Here is an 18,149-nt window from a genome sequence, read left to right as displayed (position 1 = left end):
ACAAACAAACCACTGTAACCTTATGTTTCCCAGGATGCTTCTTCTAGATGTGACACTCTGTTTATTAGGACTGGGCAAAGCTGTGGTTGAAGCGGAACACTCCATACAGGCCCCACAGGCACTGCTCAGAGGAGACCATTCCCACCACAGTGTTGCACATTGCCCAGCACTGGTGAAGCTCCTTTAAGGGAAGCAGACTGCTGTCAAACCCAAACGCCATCTTGGCAGAGCTCAGTGGGTGCTAGGATCAGCTATACTTCCTAAGGCTGCATGAGCAGCTTCAAAGATGACACAGAGCTTGAGAGGTTCTGCTTCTCTTAAAAACTCCCTCCCCAGTGCTAGAAAAATGTAGCACTTCACAGAGATGAGCATGGTCATGAGCGTGGCCATGCGTTCCTCGGACTCCATCACGGCTTTTAGAAAGCTTGTAAAGACTTGGCTTTTTACCCAGGCTTTTACATAATCGTTTTTACTGCTGCTTCGGTGTGTTTTTATCTGTTGTATTGTTTTTATGCCTGTTTTTATATGTTTTTAGCTTGATGTTTTTACTGCTTTTTTATTGTATATTTTAATTTTTGTAAACCGCCTTGGGGTTGTTTTTAACGAAAGGCGGTATAGAAATGTAAAAATAAATAAATAAATAAATAAAATAAATAAATGGTGGAAAATCACTTTCACACTGAAGGATTTTATTCCTGCCAAAGTGGCCCCTCCTTGAAAAATAGTAAAGATCACTGCAATCCAGCTGTGGTCGAATTGTGGAAACATTGACCAAAGAGTGAATAAACCTGCTTTCTCTTCAGTACATCTGGATACTCATAACTGAAACGAAGATTATAAATTTCTATTGGGCCTATCTCTGCTTGTTCAGAAGAAAAATTCACAATGACTGATTTTCAAGTGATATACAGAACTATACCAAGCTGATTTTAAAAAATAATAATTAATAGACTGGATTTTGTCTTCATCTTCTGATCTCTTTTGCATAACATGGGGGTGCATGCATGTTCTATATACACTCTCCCAAACTTCCTCAGTTGCTCGCCTACATGTTCTGTAATAGGGACATTTCTCACTTCCATCTTGAATTGCACCATAGCTGATATGATCTGGGAGAGAGGCTTCTGCATTTGCAGCCAGCATAAAAAGGATAGGAAATGGGAAAGGTTTTGTGCCATCTTGGACCATCAGCTTTAGGTAGTTACACTGATTAAAGTGCTAAAGTTGATCACTGCCAGGAAACAGTGTCCCTACACCAAGATGAACTGAAGGACTAGTAACAGCAGGCTGGAAGCTCCAGGTGAACTATTTACATGCTCCTAGAGCTGTATCTAATCAATACCCAGCAGGAATCCAATCCACAATCTAGAGTAAGAATCAAAGGACTTATTCAAGACAATCCTGTGCTGTTAAATTAAAATCAGTAGATAATGGTCTGCATCTTTTCCCCATAGGAGAGGGAGACAGAAAAATCTTTTTATTTTACACGTTATAAGGCAAGCTATTAAATGCTGTTTCTTAGCGTCTGCTCCCATTTTTGGCTGTAGCTGTCCAGTGTCTCTGGGCAGCTACAGGTAGCTATCTTTGCAGACCCCCCCCCCGCAACCCCGCCTGTTTTTGCGATGTTAGGTATTATATTGAAGAAAGTACATTGTTTTTAATTAATAATGGGTTACTTTTATTTTTGAAATGATTAGGAGACACTTGATACTAAGTTTATAGCTTTAATTTAAACAGTGAAGATAGAAGTGTCATACAGAGCCTGCCTGCCACCAGTTTTGCAATGTGCAATGTGCATTCTATTTATAATAATTGGGAATTATTTGACGTTTTTCTCTATTTAAACCTGACTTTGACAGGAATCAGTGTCAGATTTCTTTGGATGTACAACATGCTCTACAACATTTTCAGAATAAACATTAGAAATTCATTTACAGTTGAAATCAGTCTTGATTGGTTGTCATGCTTCGTTCCCATCATGAGAGAAGTACATAAAAACAAACCATCTTGAAATATCTTTTTATTTCAAAGTGGTTTAGGTTTTATCTTAAGAAACTGTATAACACGTTAATAATAGCATTTTTTTTAGCTGTAATCCCATGCACATTTATTGAGACCAAATCCTATTCAATTCAGTATGGTTTCTGAAAAACCCTGCTTGCGGAGGGCGGTGGGGAGCCTATTCAGTACTCTCCTATCTACCTTTCTTCTTCAGGTTCTTTTCCTTTTTTATTACCACCAATGTTGTGTGAGGGAGAAGGCAGAAGAAGGGAGGAGGAGGAGGAGGAGGAGGAGGAGGAGGAGGAGGAGGAAGGGTGGCATATCTGGATTTGGGAAGGGTGTACACACATGGCAGTTTAGGTGCACAGATCTTTGGCCACACTGCAACTCTTTCTGGTGGAGAATTAGTCTCAGTAAGCCACTGGTCATGATCATCAAACTGTAGTCAGGGGCATTGCTTCACCATGCATGTTTCTGATGTAGCCACTAGTTCATTGGCATTGGCAGTTAACACAGCAGCTGAGTTCCATTAAACACTAGAAGAGCCGGTTACGACTGAGGACAGGGATTGCACATGCAGAATTGAAAACTCACTTCCTTCTCTCCAGCTTCCTACTTCAGTTATGAACAGCACTTCTATTCACTGACTGAAAGTTTTATGAAGGAATGCGTGGTGGATAATATTTCCTTTTTACTACCCTATTTACCTCACATATGTGTACTTGTGTGATGGTTTATAAAGAGTTGTTCATGATCAGCAATAAAAAGATGTGGTATTTTATGCAAGACTCTGCATAATTCTATGGGGGGAAATACAATCTCATACAAGTGCCATATTCTGCAAAGTTTCTAGCAATCACAGAATTTACTGGCGCTGAATATACTGCTGAGGAGAAAAAAACCCAGCAAATATCAATCTATACAATTACAATATCTGGATATGTTACAAATAAACAGAAACCACTTTTATTTTTCTATTGCCAAATAGACTATCCCAGAAGAATCATGTTTTTTCTTGTGAAACAAAGACAAGGTTTGGCTCATACTGTGTAAGCTCAAAAATGTGTGTTCTTTTTTCAAAAATATTCAAGCCAAAATTCACATTTGTCTTGGGTGCAAAATTGCTGTATAAAGAGCTTTCTTTTTATTTCAGATCTGTCCAAGAAATAGTTAGAAACTCTTCTGGTAGAAGTTTAAAGTTGTTCACAAACCATCATATGCAGCAAAAAAAGAAAAGAAAAGAAAGAAGAACACTATAAAGCCTTAAAAATAACACCTCCGTTTAAAACTAAAGAAACTGATGTCTTTCCCAAGATGGGCAAACCATTAGTTGAAGAAAGAGGTACCCAGATTGTTTTGGGAACCCAGATTCTAAGTGAAAGTAGAAGGGTGTCAAGGCAAAAGCAGAATCAAATCACTTTTTTCTCCACTTATAAATGAGATTATGTTTAAAGAAGAGCTGAAAGTGTATTCTGATGTTGCTTTGAGACTGGGCCTAGCACAAGTAACCCTTCTGATTATTGCTGCCTGCATCCACCTAACAGGAGAGTGATAATAGATAACAACAGAAGCATCACCAACTGCATCCAGCTTTACATCAAGATCAGCTGGCCTGTGCAATGAAAGATGTTGCCAATTTCCATATGGATCATCTGCCTTAGCACTAAGCACAGAAACAACATCCGTTGAGAGTAAGAATGAAGGATAGTTTATAAAACTGAAGAATCATAAAATAAAGTTTGTCCCAGATGGTAATACTTGAAGATGGTGTGGGGTGCAATCAGGGCCGGCTCTGGGGGATCTGGCGCCCCAATGCAACATTCTGTTGAGCACCCCCCCATAGTAAAAAATTAAATTCAAAATAATTACAATTAGTGTGTATTCAAAATTTAATACACACAGATTTTACTTAATTATGTGCATAACATTGTATATAATATAATTATGTACATAATATGTATATAATATAATTATAATAATATTACTCCTATACTTAAAGAGCTATTTGGCTACCAATACGCTTCTGGGCAAAATACAAGGTGCTGGTTATAACCTATAAAGCCCTACACAGCTTAGGCCCTGGGTATTTAAGATAATGGGGCAGTCTTGGCTTGAATGAGCGAGAGAAAGAGAGAGAGAGAATGGAGCAGTCTTGGCGAGAAACAGAGAGAGTCAGTTCCCCATTGTTCTGGAGGTCCCCGACCACATCCTGCCAGAGGCAGCTTCCCCCGCCCCCGACAGCGCTTTCTCTCCCCACCGGGCTCCCTCCCTCCCTGCCATTTTTGCCCACCCTTCGCCAGGCTCCCTTATGAGGCCGCCGGCCGCTTCCTTCTCCTCCTCCCTCTTCCATCATCACTGCGTCTGGGGCCATTTTCTTCTCGCTGCCTCCCACCAATTCGAGCTGCCACACGGCTGAGGGGATGGCTGCAGGGGTGCGTGTGTGTCCTTCTACCCCACCCCCCGGTGGCAGAAGATATCAGAGCAATGTCGTGGCCTGCTGCTTGGCCCGGCATTGCTTCCCAACTGCGAGGCGTGCCTGCGCAGTTAAGAGACTTAACTGCACAGGTGCGCCTCGCAGGTGGGAAGCAACGCCCCGACTCATTGGCTCAATGCCCTCCTGCAGACTGCGCCCCGATGCGGTGCATCATCTGCTTACTGGTAAGAGCCGGCCCTGGGTGCAATATGTGAATGCTTTCCAATACAGAAAAATTAGATTCCTTCACACAGAAAATGAGCCTCTCTGGCAGAAGAACTTGGTTGGGGCTTCTTTCTGCTATGCTGTTCTTCCTTTGTGCAAGGAAAGGGACTGTCCCGTCACCTGATTATGAAGTTGCAGGACAGCACACAGGAAAGATAGATTGAGATGTGCAGACTCATGTCCTTCAATGTCTGCTCAGAGGAACCAGTTGGATGCATTGTTTGAACTGGCCCAGAGTTAAATGGTAGTCTGAGGAAGTAGGATTTTGAAATGTCCCACTTCAGTGTGTGTGTGTGTGTGTGTGTGTGTGTGTGTGTGTGTGTGTAGAGGCGGTCTTACCCCCAGACCTTGGGGCCCCGGTCAATGGCCTCCAAGATCTGGGGGTGGCCTCCTGCAGCCACCCTGTGACCGCCCAGCCATAAGGCCCCACTATACTAAACAGCCACTTTTCTGAGTATGTATTTGTTTATTTTGGCCCAAGGCCAGGCCACTTTTCTGTTATTTTAGCTGCCATGTGTGTGGCCGGGGGTGGGGGTGAGCCGATCAGACCTCCCCACACTGTGGCAGTGGTGGTGGTGGTGGGCAGAGTGGCTGCTGGGCCTGTCTGTCTGGCCCAGTGGCCTTGAAAACTGTGAGGCACTCCAGTGTGCCTGCACAGTTGGAATAGATAGCCACAAGCCTGTGACTTCACTATTCCAACTGAGCAGGTGTTCTGGGGCGCTCCGCAGTTTCCAAGGGCCTCTGGGTCGGATGGACAGAAAGACCCAGTGGCCACTCTGCCCACCAACACCACAGTATGGGGAGGCCTGCTTGGCTTACCCCCCATCCCTCAGCCACACATATGGTGGCTAAAATTTCTGGGGTGGAGGGGAGAGAGATTGCCAGTGTTCTGACCAGGGGTGATCTTTCTAAGGCATGACGATGTTGTTATCTGACGTAGTGGATTATTGGGACACCAGTAGGGCAGCAAAATGCCCCTTGCCGCCACTGCCACTTTACCTGCTTTCTTCTGCCACTCCCACCATAGGAACAGCGCTTTACTTAATCCTTCTTGTTTGCTTCTTGAACAGCTCTTCCCCTTTGCCAGTACCATCTTCCTCAACATGGGTAGCATGTGCACCCTCCACCTCTTGTGCTGCTGGGCTGATTAGGAATTCTGCTTCATTCCCTTTTTCATAATCATCCCAGTGGTGCTCAAGGGAAGAGATGGAGGAGGGTGCATGCAGTGTGCAATGGCATCACCGCTGGAATGAAGGAGAAGGTTGAAGTGCGCGAGTTTCTGTGAGTATGCATTCAAATTAAATAAAGTGGTGGATACTGATTCTGCCACTGTTTTTTAAAATAGAATAGTAGGGAAGAGAGTGTATGCAAGAGAGGGTGGCATTTGGCACCTTGCTTAAGGTGCTCAAAGGTCTTGGTCTAGCAGTGGTTCTGACACTGGGCTCCCACACTTGGGGCAAAAGGCAACAAAACAAAATGACCATTTAAAGTTTAGGGAATGTTTTTTTTGTGTATGAGTATTTGTGTTTTAAAGTTATGATCAAAGCCAGGGAGTTCTCAATAAGCTAGGAGACTGATGCACATACCGTACTCACCACAGGAGGTTGTTCTAGATCTGACCAATAGGTTTATAGCTAATTTACAGCTAATTTAAAATGAAACTAAATAGAAGCTAAGAAAAAAGATTTCTGCATCCCATATATATCCTGTACAACTGAGTGTAAAAATATATTTAGAAAGTTCAGGGAGACGCAAAACAACAACAAAAATATATGATACAGCCCAAAGATTTACCTATACAATAACTATGAAATTATGGCATCATGTTTATTTCATGCATTCAAATGGGATCTGATTCCCTTCGTCATCAGATGTGACTACCCTGCTGGGAAGCATCAGTTTGGCTGCCGATCTCACTGAGAAACATTCAGTCACACCATTTACGGCCACTGGAGCCTGTAAAACTATTACAAAGATGAGCGACTGTATAAAAATTTCTCCCCAAAGCTTTTGAAAGTTCATTTTCTCCAACCACATATTCTTATTTAATAAGAATTTTGCTCCAAGGGACCATAGCTACTTACTGCTGTTTATCGTTTTAAAAAGAAATCCGCTCTCCACAGAAATGAGACATTTTCCCAACAGTATGTACCATTGTTGTCTCTCTATTGCCTCCCACAAAAAAATGAGAAAAACGAAACTATAGTTTGTTTTAAGGCCACAGTCTTATAATTGAGTTGGTTTTACACCTCCCACTACAGTAAATTTTACTGGAACAGTTTGCCATTTCTCGATTTTTCAGTCACGTATATGGAACCCATTGCCTTATAAATACTTCCACACTGTATATGCAATTAGGTCAGCTCTTTACTTACAAACAGTTATTTCAAACCTCAAACTAGACTAAATGGTAAAAAACACATTAGTCTGCCACCTTTGTTTGTCTGGAAAGACAAGTGCTCCCTGAAAGGGAAAAGAAACAAACCAAACCAAAAACAAAAAGCCCCCATGTTTACTAATGAGTTATCCAACAGCTGCAAAAACAACATTTTATAATCTGCCATTTTTAACAGGCACAAATCTTTCCATTTCAACACTTTTGGGGTTATTAAAGAATAACCAGATTGCTCAGAATTCAATAGAAATGACTTAAAATGAGTGAAAAATCATATATCACCCTTCAAGTTGTCCCTAGCCAAAGGACTGTTTGCTAATGACTTCTACTTTCAGACTACAAATCAAGCTTGTTTGATTAGCTCAACTGTTCTTGCTTGTATTTATCATAAGCAGGTAGCAAAACAGGCTGAAAAGCTACTGTGCTAGGAGGAAGAGGAGAGATATTTTCCTCGTTGGGAAAAGAATTCTCAAAGCAACTGTCCAATTGATTGCTAAACTAGTCAGGACAAACTCCAGAATGCTTTCAGTCCTAAAAATATGAGGAGCCATGGACAGTCATCAGTAGGTTTAATTATGGCAAATGGATATTTTCGATAGGAGCATACATGACTAGAGGTTGCATTCTGAAGGCTAATTATCAGTCATGGAATTCTCAGCCTGCAGTGCAAACAGGAATAGGGAGGGATTCTGAAAGCTCCTGATGCATTCATTTGACGCTTCCAGGCCACAGAAAGAAATAGCAATTTAACTATGCACTGTTTTGTTCTCTCAGTTGCTCTCTCTATCTGATTTGGAGTCCACTTCAAGTTTGACATGAAAGTTAATGCTGGGATTTATTTAAGCCATTGTCTGTTTCCAACACATTTTAGCCATGCATTGTTCACAGAAAAGATTTTCTGACTCTTCATCCTGAAGTTCATGATTACTGGAAGTGAGGCCCATTGTACAGAAGATACTTGTTTTTAGCAAGTGTTGCCTTCCCGGGAACAGCAAGAACTAATTAAGCTTTTTTCTCTGTGGATTAAGAAGAGTATCAAATGATTCCCTCTGGAGATTTTATACCAAAAACCTACATAGAGAAATGCTTTACACCTTCTTGAAAGGATGCAACTGTTTAGCTTGTATTATGAGGACTGTCATCCTGGTGTGTGTGTGTGTGTGTGTGTGTGTGTGCAAAATTTCTTTCAACAAACCCAACCAACCAACCAACCAATCAATATTGACAGGGTTTAATTTCAGGCCACCCTCAAACCACATTTTCCAAAACAACAACAACAACAACGCAATTTAATTTACAAGCTGATAAGAGTTATGCATTAGCTTTAGAATCTGACATTCTGAAGATGGGGAGCCTTTTCATAAGTAATTATTAAAAGAAAGGGATCTTTCAATCTCCACCTGATAGCTTTTGCCTGGGCCAGATTAAGCTCAGGTTACAGTACAGTACACCATTTCAAAACTGTCAGAACAAACGTGGAAGTGACAAACATTTGCCTGGCTTAGGGCCAAAAGAGATGTGACTGTTGAAGCTATTCACACACACAGGCAAAACTGAGCTAAGGAAGCCCAGCCCGGTTTTGCCGGGATCATGTGTACCGCCTGGAGTGGTGCCTCAGCAGCAAACCTGCCTCTGCAGCCACCCTCTAAAATAAGGTTAGGAGAGCAAGCTCCTAATCTCCAGGGCCGGCAGAGTGTGAGGCTCCTGGCCAGCTTTGGAGAGGGGAGGGGGTATCCTCATGACATGGTGCATTATGAGAGCTTTGGGGAGGTGGGTGATGTAAGCCGGTAATTGTCTGATGCAGCCGGTAATTGTCTGGGCAGGTGATCTGCCTGCCGAAGAGAGAGCCCTCAGTTGTCTGCGGGGAGGTAAGCTTTTTAAGGCTTCCTAGCCCTCTTGCCCTTTCTCACTGTTTGTGAGAAAGGGATCATGGTTTGGCCTTGAATTATTATTTTTTAAAAAGAAGCTGTGGGGCCCTTGAGCTGCCTTTTAATCCTTTGCTCCCATTACGGTCCGTTTTCACAGTGGCACCCCATTACTGTCATTTACCAAAACTTTTAAAAAATAAATTAAAAAATAAATAAATAAATCCATGCTGGGTCAAGTGACATCTTTCAAGGCATGGCTAGTTCAATTCTCATGTTCACAAGCAAACCTCATATCGAAAATTTCATTTTTATGAAATGCACACTTAAATGGGACCATGCAGGTATCTATCTATCTATCTATCTAAATGTTCTTGTATACTGCCTCCTCCAAAGACTCTAGGTGGTGAACAGTAACAATAACAATAGCAAAAAAAAATTTTTTTTTTAAAGGTAAAAGCCTGGCATAAAAGGTACATCTTAAGAAGGGCCTTAAAAGCCACTAAGGAGGAAGCTGAACAAATCGGGGGGAAGGGTGTTCCAAAGAAGAGAAGCGGCCACAGAGAAGGCCCTCCTACAGGCCCAGGTACCACGCAATACACCAGGGCCTTGGACACTAAGGAGGGCCAACTGAGAAGCCCTCACAGGATGGGATACAACTGGCAGAGAGCAGGGGCGTAACTACTATTAGGCAATGGGAGGCGCTTGCCTGGGGGCCCCAATGCCTTGGGGGGCCCCCCAGAGACACCTCACATGACTCCCCATTGCCCCCTGCCCAGCCCCAAGTCCCCTCAGCCACTTGCCCTGTTCGTCCTCTCTCCTGCTTGTCCTCCTGGCCAGCAATATAAGCAGCAGACAAGCTGCCTGCAAAGAGCTCCTTTTCTCCCTGCCAATCAGCTGATCGGTGGGTGGGCGGGGCTTCCAGGAAGGCCTCAGTGAAGCCTGAACTGGAGTAGGCTTGCAGGGAGGCCCCAAGCAAGCAAGGAAGGAGGCAGACAGGCAACATGGCCCCCACAGATCTCTGCAGCAGACCCTCTGCTCAGCCCAGCATTTGCCAGGTAGAATGTGAACTCCTTTTTGTGGTCACCCCTTTCCCCCAGATATATAGGGATCTGCTTGCCATAGGGCTTTGATACGGGGGGAGAGACTGAGGAGTCTCTGAATATTTAGTTTAAAACAACTTGGAAAATTTTCTGGCTTAAAAAAAACACTATCTAAAAAATCCTATAAGTGGCTTGTTTCATGGCAGAAAATTATAAAAACTTCTGGAACCATTCATTCATTCTGGAACCATTCATTCATTCATTTATAAATGCACTTATGCTCAAGTTGTTTTGCAACCCAGAAGGTCTGAGTGAGAACTGTGAAGCATGTGTGGTGCTTTTATTTTATTTTATTTTATTTTATTTTATTTTATTTTTCTTGTGTGTGAACTGCTCCCCAATAACTCGCAGGGACTTCAGGTTCAATCTGGCCAACATGTGAATGCAGCACCTCCATTCCAGAGGAGATGTGTGTTAAAGGGCTTTAAAAGCCTCCTGTGAAAAACCTCCTGCAATCAAACTTTACTGAATTTGTTCAAAATTCTGAGAAAACATACATAGGCTCACACTGCATGGTTGAGAGTCTCCTTTGCTAATCTGCAGCGAGGGTCCCATTTTAATAATTAGTGTTTCTAGTGTGTTCTAGGCATTAAAAGTAGCACAAATATATAGTACTCAATGCATATAACTATATATTGTGAAGTGTGTGTATGTGTGTATTCAGTGAAATGTATTTCTAGGCAGCATACTTATTTTGAAATATCAGACTTAAATCCTCGGGGGCCTGGGGTGTGTGGAGGCCCTGGACTTTGAGGGGGGGCATTTTAAAATCTCGTCTCTGGGCCCACTCCAACCTTGCTACGCCCCTGGCTGAGAGAGGTGATCCTGAAGATATACAGGTGCTAAGCCCATAAGGGTTTTGTAGGTGAGAACCAGCACTTTAGGCCTGGAAGTAAACAGGCAACCAATGCAGCGACCATAAAAGAGGTATGACACTATCAAATCTACAGCCACCCATGAGAAGGCAGGCCACTGCATTCTGGACTAGTTGAAACTTCCAAATCATTTTCAAAGGCAACCCTAGGTAAAGCGTGATATAGTAATCCATTCAAGAGGTAACAAAGGCATGAGTTACTGTTGCCAGGGCCTGCCGGTCAAGAAGAGGCCATGACTGGTGAACCAGCCAAAACTGGCCCAAGGCACCCCTGGCCATGGCCTCCACCTCCTGTTCAGGCAGGAGCCACGAGTCCAGAAGGACCCCCAGATCACAAATCATCTCTCTCAAGGGAAGCACAACCTCGTCAAGAGATAAACACACAAAGCAATTGGCCAGATCACAAACTGAACAAGAGCAACTTGGTCTTGGAGGGATTAAGCCCAGGGGCAGAGCCACCATTGGGCGAACGGGTTCAAAGAACCTGGGCTGCCACCAATCAAGGGCTATGAGTGCAGCCCCAGACACGCCCCCTGCATCTGTCTTCAGACGTGGGGGGCATTATTTTGGTCCCAAAGGGGGCCGCGTGGCCCCATCATGTTCTGGCTCGGTGCCTCTCCCGGCCTTAACGGCATGACTCTCCCGGCCTTAATGGCAGGGAGAGCTGCTCCTGGTCTCACTGCCAATGCAGCAGGGCCGATCAATCTCCCTCCCACATGGGGCCACGTGGCCCTGTTTAGGAGAGAGATCTGCCCATGCTGCATTGGCAGCGTGGCTGGAATGGCTCTCCCTGCCTTTAAAGCAGGGAGAGTTTCTCGGGCCCATGGTGCCCAATGCAGCGTGGGCTGATTTCCTTTCCACATGGGGCCATGAGGCCCTGTTTTGGAGGGAGGCAATGTCCCCCGCGTCTGATGCCAGATGCGGGGGCGTGGCTATCTGGGCCCCTGCGTCTTATGTCAGATGTGGGGGCCAGGGGGCTGTGGTGGCGGCTGCAGATGGGCCGCTGCCAGCCTCCCTACGCTGCCGATTAAACCTGAGCTTATTTTGGCCCATCCATGTCTTGACAGCCTCTAGGCACCGAGCCAGCACATATACATGTTCAATCCTAGCAGTAATCTTAAAGTATGACTAAGGCTAAGCTATACATCTTGTAGAATCCTATGACTGTGCCTGTGAGTTTCTTCCTCCATGGCTAATAGCACATTGGGAGGCAATTTATGTTGGGGATTGGCAAGGCTGCTGTATGGTTCTGAGTAAAGGAGAAGGTTTAAAAACCTTTTTAATCCATGTATAATATAGATTGCTTTTGTCAGTGTAGCAACTGCCTATTCTGTGAGGTCTTTCTTCCCTTCTTCCCCTGCCATCCCACATTGTAGGTGTTAACAAGCTAAACAGAACCATTGAACAATCTGAACAATACACCTGAAGACTCAGCAAGTCAGGAAGGTCTCAGAGGTTGTACCATGTAAAAGTCAAGTAATTAAACACTGACTACTACTGTAAAAAAAAAAAAAGACTGCTGGGAAAGTTTGGACTCCAAAGGTCTAATTTCACACAGAAGATTTCAGTAGAAATAAAGCCTTCATATTCCACTTGACTTGATCTGAAAGAAAGGGATAAGAAAAAAGATTAGGAGGCCTATTCAGTGCTTTATTTCTGCGGTTGAGCTATGGGAGGTGACAAACAGTTACGGTTAATTCACTGCGTAATCTTTCCCCTAAGATGGCATTTAGAAGTCTCCTCAAAATTTGGCTCAACATCTATGGTGTCATTATTCTCACAAAGTACAAAGCCACATCCTTTCTGCTCTCTTGGCAACGGATTAAATGTTTTGAGTTCTGAGACATATCTAATTGAAAAGAGTGTTTGCAAACACCGTGAAGACCATTTCACCTCATCGTGGTGCATTCTTCTTCACAAGGTTAAAAAGGGCTTCCTTGAGACATGTGCTTTTGACTTGTTTCCTTTTCTTCTTCTTCTAAGAAGAGTCTCTTTGCCCCATGGACTGTCATCACTAGAATGTTAATGGAAAGGGTGGAAAAACACTCTTGGAACTATAACAATTTCCCAAGAGACAGACTAGTCATTTTCTCCCTGCTGCTGCACTGCTTCTTCACAACATGGAAAACTAGTTAGCTTCCACACACACCCCCCCCCCCAATTCAAGGCTCTGATTATTATCTTATAGCCCTACACAGTTTCAGTTTGATTAACTCACAGATTTGCCTTTCACAGCAAAACATGGGACTGGCTGCAAATGACCTATGGGACTTCATTGGGGTCCATATGTTCATGCTGAGCAGCCCAAGGCCTCTGGATGCCTGAGGTAAGCTGCCAGATGCAACCTTGCCCTGGGACTCTACAAGGGCATGGATTTATTTAGGCTTTATTATGTTGTTGTTGTTTACACAGTCAGACAGGTGTTATTGCCTGGTTTGTTTTATCCAGACATTAAGTCCTTCCCAAGGACTTGGGATGGCTGAATTTTATTATCAATGTTGTTGCTGTTATTATAGGTATCGTCGCAGAATATAGGCTGTTCCCAGTAACATTGCTTTTTGTAGGAAGTTGCAAACTGAGGACATCTTCTCTCCTCACCCTGCACTCCTGCAACTCCCAATCTTTGCAGGCTTTGCAAGATATGGGGAAGAGGAAACATAGCCAGCAGCCACATTGCCTTGTCTCACCACAACCCACCCACCCTCCGTTTAAAGCCTTTCAGAGATCCCTGCCTCACGATTATTTGTCATGCCCTTCACTTGCCCATCAATTATGCTTAGCTTCTTCCAGCACACCAATGCCACCCCCCCCACACACACACACACCGCTTATCAGGTGAATACAGTGGCCATTGGTATTATTGCCATCCTCATCCTGGCTTTTGATTCTGAACACTTCCTGCCACTCCCATTTTCCTTTCCTCTTCTTTTTTCAAAAAGCAGGATCAGATGTGACCAAGAGCAAGGAGGAACAAGATGACTAGGATGGTGATGACTGGTGCCACAGCTCCCATGAGAGATTTTAGGAGTACTGGAGTTGGAACCAATCTGCCACCTGCACCAATTTGCCACCTAAAGCAGCTGCCTCAGCCAGCCTCACTGGCAGGCTGGCAAGATCATGAGGTATAGTGCCTCATAGAACATTTGGGTGTTGGTCTCTAACAAATATAAAGGAAAACAAAGAGGCATTTCACACAAGCAGTTTGAAGTGTCAAAGGGGTGCTATGGGGAGAGTGGGTTTTCCCAACCCTCCCCACAGACGATATCTTACCTTTCCTTGGGGGACAGATCACCCACCCAGATAAACGGCAGCTCTCCTGTGGACTGCCTGTGGTTCATCTGGCAGCTCTTGGAGTTGGGTGCAGGGAAGTGCCACTGTGTAGTGGCCTGCCCCCAGAGCCCCAATAATGCACTGTGTGAGTGCATGCTGCGTTACTGGGAGCCCCTCTCTCCTCCCCAAGTGTGTCCACCATGGCTATAAGCAACCGTGGCAGACTCATGTTCACTTAGTCCGGTTTTGGGGTGCACTCGCACCCCAAAGCCAGGTTAAGCAGCAGGCTACTTAAGTGGGCTCGCTGCCACAGTGCCGCTGGAAGCCACGCAGCTCCCGGAGGTTCTCACACACAACAAAAACCAGGCTGGCCTTCCCTAGCCCAGTTTTCGCTCCTTGTGAGAATAGCTTCAACATGTTCTAGCAAAAAAACCCTTTTAAAATGGCACCTGCGTACTTCTTAATATTTTGTGTGTATTTTATTTACAAATATCCTAAATAAATTAAGTGACGTACGATCCTGAGATGTTATATTTGTTTGTCCCTGAGCTGAGTTTTATCTGGAAGTTTTCCACACTAGGCTTTTAGCCCGCATCTCCTCCAGAATGGAGGGGGGGTGTTCTCAGTTTGGGCAGATTTATCTCAAACTCAATGAGGCTATTCCCATGATCACTGGAAAACAGGCTAAGGGAGTTTAGCCTGCTTTCCAATGATCATGGGAACCATCGGGCTTTCAGGCATGCCTGATGCTCCCAAAGTGGCTAGCTCACCTAAAACACCCTTCCCTTAAATGAGGTTAATGGAGCGGAGCACTTAACCTTGTTTTCCTGGTCATGTGTCACTGCGGCGCATGGCGACACATGAGTAGACCCCTGACTGGGAGGTTACAAGCAGCCTTTCGGTATCGGGGGTCCCCCAGAGTGCACTGTGAACTTATGTGGGGCATCCCCGCAGCCCCCACCAGCTCCGCAATGGAGCCGGTACTCATGTTGGTGGCCAGTACGGCCACTCAGGGCAACATGACTGCTCATCTGCAGGGAGACCAGAACCCTCCCAGACGCTACACACGGATCATGTATAGAGCCTCTCTGTGAGCTATCAGGGAGCACTTCACACACATTTCAGGTTTTTCATTGTGCATTAGAATGTAACCCAATTTCTAACCAGGCTAAATAAAATCTATTTATTGTATCATGGGGGGGGGGCTTTGAATTTGCATAAAAGTATCACAGTAAACCCACAGTAAAGCCTACTGTCTGGGAAAGCTCCTGGTGTTTTTTTTTTTTTTAATGTTTTATTTTGCATATTTCCACAAAAATAAAAAATAAAAATTATATAAAATATATCTGTGTGGTCCTACATCCCATTGGTATCTGCTACACATACAGAATCAAGCACATGCTTACCTCAGTAAATGCATTTGTTTGTTTGTTTGTTTGTTTGTTTGTTTAGCAAATTCATTGGCCACCTGATTTCCATAGACTTGAGGTGGTTTACATAAATTAAAACAATGGGGGGGAAAGGGGAAAACAGACACACACACAAATTAAAAACTAAAAGCCAGGCAAAATATATAAGTTTTCAAAAGCTTCTTAAAGGACAGGTGGCATTACGAATCTCAGTAGGCAGGGTGGAGGGGGCTGGAACAGAGACGGCCCTCGAATGAGCCTGGGCCCCATGTACCTTCTCTTGGCCCAGAACTCCGAGAAGGCCCACCTGAGACGACCTCACAGGGTGGGTAGATGTTGGACAGGAGAGGTGGTTCTGAAGGTACACTGGATTCAACTGGATTTAAAGGTAACACTGGCTGAATATTGCCTATTCATTGAATTAGCCAGGATGGAGTCTTTGGCCAGAATTCAGAGAACCATAAAACAGGTTCCATGAGCCCAATGATCCTTTAGACTTGTTTTTCTCAAACAGCATCTCTCCAAAACCCCATGGAAAACTGTTTTTTTTTAAGGGAAGGGAGTTTCAAAAGTAGTTTGTGAAATGGTGTGTGGGTCAGCTGTTCACAGAAAACTATTTTTGTGGACCAAATATTTCTCTGTGTTAGCATAGTATGAACCTAGGCAGCAAATTATTGATGTTGCTTCTGAAAAACAGATAACTTATTATATGCAAAAACCATTGTATGGAAGGATGTCCCAAAATTTCTGGGCACTGAGAATTAGTTTGAATTTAATCACACCAGCTGAAATATAAACATACTAATGCTTACATTAGGTACTTCAGGGGAAACATCGATATGACTGGAGGAATTTTCAACATAGCTACAGATTCATGAGTTAAATAAATAGGACTTTAGAACAATTTTAGTTTCTTTTCACATTTATGGTTTAATCTCTAAAGGTTAAAATCTTGAGCGCAAATGCAATATTTAATAATTTTCACAGAGATTTTCTTTTCTTTTCTCTTCCCCTCTCAATCATTAGAGTACTGCTTTTTTTCCAGAGTTCACTGTTGATGCAATTATAAGGTATTCAGAAGGTGAATGGTGGCTTGGGAATGAGAAAGATTAATTCTTAGTACTGTATGCTGTGTTTTGAAAGTTGAATTTAAGCTATTTCAAGTACAAAAATAAGCTGATTCATTATATTAAAAATGATCTACAAAGAGGTTATCTTTGCCAAAAGGAAATTAAAAAGAAAAAAGGATGTAGAAAGCATTAAGAAAACTGAAGGTGAGACTATTTCAAGAGGGAAGGAAGATGTTGTGTGGCTACAGCCTGGGTCTCAAGGGATTTCAGTTCAATTTTGCCCTAAATTGTACACATCCGCTGTGACCTTGGTCAAATAACTTACAGACTCAAGCCTGGCAGCTGTCATTCATGCCTCTGTAACTGCTAGACCTCATTACGTGGAACATCCCTAGAAGACCACTCATGTCCAGCTGAATGCAGCAGATGGCCTCCTGAGGGAAAGCCAGTTGGACTACTGGAAGTGTGTTCATTACAACAGGGCTTCTGGTCAGGATGAACAAGATGAACACTAAATTGGCTGGAACTTCCCAAAAGGATGGCCAGGCTGAAGTACCTAATTAAAAGGACAAGAAAGGTCCATAGCTGAAATCAATCAAGGTAAGCTCTTGGAAGGCATTCTGAGGTCCACAATTGGAAAAGTATGGAAAACATTCCTGCTTACATCTCTGGTAGGCAGTGGTAATGTCCACTGTGAGTGGATGCTGAGCATTTTCAGGTCATGCTGCTGAGGCACTGGCAGTGACATGTGAGCACTATCAGGCTGTGCCATAAAGCCAGGCAGTAGTGGCAGGGATGTGTCAAGCTCAAGTCAAGAGTTAGAAGCAGCAGCTTCTGGCTAGGAGAGCTAGCTAGCTCCTTGTTAGGAGATAAGATAAGATTAGGAGGTCATTCACACAGTCAAAAACTGAGGTGCTTCACACTATTGCTGTGAAGGGCCTCAATGAGGTCTGGGGGGAGAACGGGCTTAGACAATCGGTGGTGGAGCCCTGGGTGGCTGGATCAGCCTCCCACACAACTGGGGGCCACGTGGCTCCCGGAAGTTCTAGGATGCCCCATGCAAGTGCGCAGGGCATCCTGAAGAGACCCCTGAACCCAGGAGGTTTCTTGCATCCTCCCAGATGGGGGTGTACACATGTTTTGCCGCACACATGAGCAAAGAAATGAGGTTAACCGAGCACTTGCTCCATTAACCTCATTTAGGGGTAGGGCGTTTTAGGTGGACTAGCCGCCTTGGGAGCACCAGATGAGCCCGCGAGCCTGATGGTTCCCATGAGTACTAGAAAGCAGGCTAAGCTCCCTTAGCCCTCTTTCCAGTGCTCATGGGAATAGCCTCACTGTGTTCTACCCAGGTTTGCCAACTGTGTGTTCTCCCAATTTTTGGTTGTATGGAAGCAAGGTAAGAGAAAAACCTGGGTAGAAGTGATTGTGTGGAAGAAAGGTAGGAGGAAAATCTACCCAGGT

General features: G+C 44.1%; 1 long non-coding RNA gene across 2 annotated transcripts; it reads left to right on the top strand.

Annotated features, from left to right (window-relative positions):
* Positions 1-9,906: 9,906 nt before the first annotated feature.
* LOC128352873 (uncharacterized) lies at positions 9,907-15,368 on the top strand. Of its 2 annotated transcripts, none has more exons than XR_008320671.1 (3): positions 9,907-10,017; positions 12,313-13,262; positions 13,876-15,368. It is a non-coding gene; the product is annotated as an uncharacterized LOC128352873 (long non-coding RNA). The 2 variants fall into 2 exon arrangements; XR_008320672.1 differs by having other exon boundaries at positions 9,916-10,017; positions 13,172-13,262.
* The last annotated feature ends 2,781 nt before the right edge of the window (positions 15,369-18,149 follow it).

Source organism: Hemicordylus capensis, chromosome 4, assembly GCF_027244095.1.
Source record: "Hemicordylus capensis ecotype Gifberg chromosome 4, rHemCap1.1.pri, whole genome shotgun sequence".
In the NCBI taxonomy this organism is placed as follows: Eukaryota; Metazoa; Chordata; class Lepidosauria; order Squamata; family Cordylidae; genus Hemicordylus; species Hemicordylus capensis.
Note: the sequence above shows the minus strand (reverse complement) of the source record. Positions and strands in the feature narration are given on the sequence as shown.